The sequence below is a fragment of the Palaemon carinicauda genome, chromosome 17, assembly GCF_036898095.1.
Source record: "Palaemon carinicauda isolate YSFRI2023 chromosome 17, ASM3689809v2, whole genome shotgun sequence".
NCBI classification, from domain to species: domain Eukaryota; kingdom Metazoa; phylum Arthropoda; class Malacostraca; order Decapoda; family Palaemonidae; genus Palaemon; species Palaemon carinicauda.
Window position 1 is genome coordinate 100,443,713 of NC_090741.1, and position 2,500 is coordinate 100,446,212.

Here is a 2,500-nt window from a genome sequence, read left to right on the forward strand (position 1 = left end):
GTCACGCTCAGAGGGGGACAGTGATTACTCGTGCCCTAGTGCATGGTTACCCTTGAAGTATGCTTGAGCCATACTCTCCCACAAATTGCCGAACCACCATGTTGTAGTGGATATGGAGATGTGTGGAGAGGGTTGAATCTGTGTGTAAGCGTTTGTGTGAATATCTATCTTAATATTTGGACATCATTTTTGACGGTTCGGTTACACTAGGATTCATTATAATAATAATAATAATAATAATAATAATAATAATAATAATAATAATAATAATAATAATAATAATAACATACATATTCATACAGCCTCATAAAGCTGGCTTAAAATCCCATAATTTAACTGCAAAAAAGTGGACGCGTTCACATGATAGAAATGAAGATAATAAAATGCAAACTGGAAGAACAGCAAGAAAATATGAAATTGACAAAAGAAAATAGCAAAAGTAAATTAATATAGAAGACAATAAAGACAAAGGCAATGACGAATATCACTTTCACGTATCAAGATTCCCGACTAGCCTTTCTTATTTGGGAAGTGTTTCTGGTCCTCATCAATATCTAGTCCACCTTTTCTCCTTTTTATTAATACTTCTATTTTGGTTATGTTTAGTTATGAGTGCAAATTTTGAAAATGTTAAACTATAAGATAATCAGGATAGTGTGCAGTGGTTGCAATATTTCAACAATCTATCTATCTATATATATATATATATATATATGTATATATATATATATATAAATATATATATATATATATATATTTATATATATATACATATATATATATATATATATATCATGTTTTAATATTTGTTTATTATACACTAATATAAATATACGTATTTGATTTTATGTGTGCTAGTTGTATATATATATATATATATATATATATTTATATATATATATATATATATATATATATTTATTCATATGTATGAGTGTATTTGTATTTATTCATATACATTTTAGCTATTCATACATACATACAGCTGGCACTGACATGTTTCTTGGTGCAGAGATAGAGAGAGGGCGGAGGTTTATCTCTTTTCCCCTATGGAGTATTCCTCTCCATTATTCTCTTTGTTTTATTAATTGGGCTTCATCCCAGTCTCCCTGTTCGCCCACTTTCCATCCTCCTTTCAAAAACACTTCCTTTCTTTTTATACCTTCCTTTCTTTACCTTTCAAAAACACTTTCTTTTTTTTTACCTTCCTTTATTACCTTATCTCCTCTTCCCTCCAGAGTAAATTTGTTCTCCATTTCTTCCTCTGAATGTACATAATGATGTAAAATGTTTACCCTCATTAGGGCCGCGTTGGCTCTTCCATGGCAAGATAGAGGGCTCTGGCTGCTTCCTTTTCCTCATCTCGTTTTTTTCTGATATAATCTTCCGTTCTAATTTGTTTCCCTTTTTAATATTTTCTTATCTTTTAAGCTCCAGAATTATCCATTAGTGTTATAGTTTTTTATATGTTTTGCTTTTTATTTGATGATTCATTATTTTCCCTTTTATGAAAGGGGTTCGTCCCTCTATATATGCTATATATATATATATATATATATACACATTATATATATATATATATATATATATACACATTATATATATATATATATATATATTTACATATATATATATATATATATATATATATTTAAATGAGCCATATATTTTTCATACATTAATGTCTGGCATCTCTTAACGACCTCGGGATCAGATTCTCAGACGAAATCATACAAAGACAAGAGCTTGTAACCAGCCGAGAATCAACCCTGGTCCGGCAAGCTTGTATAGACAGTGGCTACCACTTAGCCACGATGTGGCAGTCCCTGTTTATACAAGCTTGCCGGACTATGGATCGATTCCCGGCCGGTCACAAGCTTTAGTCTTCGTGTGATTTCGCCTGAGGCTCTGACCCCGCAGTATTTAAGAGAATCCAGACATTCCTGTATCAAAAATATATGGCTTTTCTTAATACGAAAAACACGTCTAAATGTGCAAAAGTTTATCATATATATATATATATATATATATACATATTCATATATATTTTTCTTTATATATAATATATATATTTATGTATATATATATATATATATATACGAATATATATATATATATATATATATATTTATATATTTATATATGCGTGTGTGTGTGTTTGCGTGTGTCCATGGATTTAAATACACTAAAAAACTTAAGTATCAGAAAATGAAAAAGAATAACCTATTTTTTATATACTCTAAGTCAGAGGACAAAATGAAGGAACAAATTAATTCTATCATAGAAAATGAAAACAAATGGATACTGTCATACATGAATACACCCTCGAGAGATGAGTCTGTATTTTGAATATATTATAAATCTTGAATATAAAAGAGAGGTGAAGATGAAGGTTATTAGAGAGGAAATGACGAGTGAGACGCTGCTTTACAAGGGTTATATGGGGATCAGATAGCTGAATTGGGCTTCTTAAGTGTGTATAAAGGAGGAAAGGGTTCGG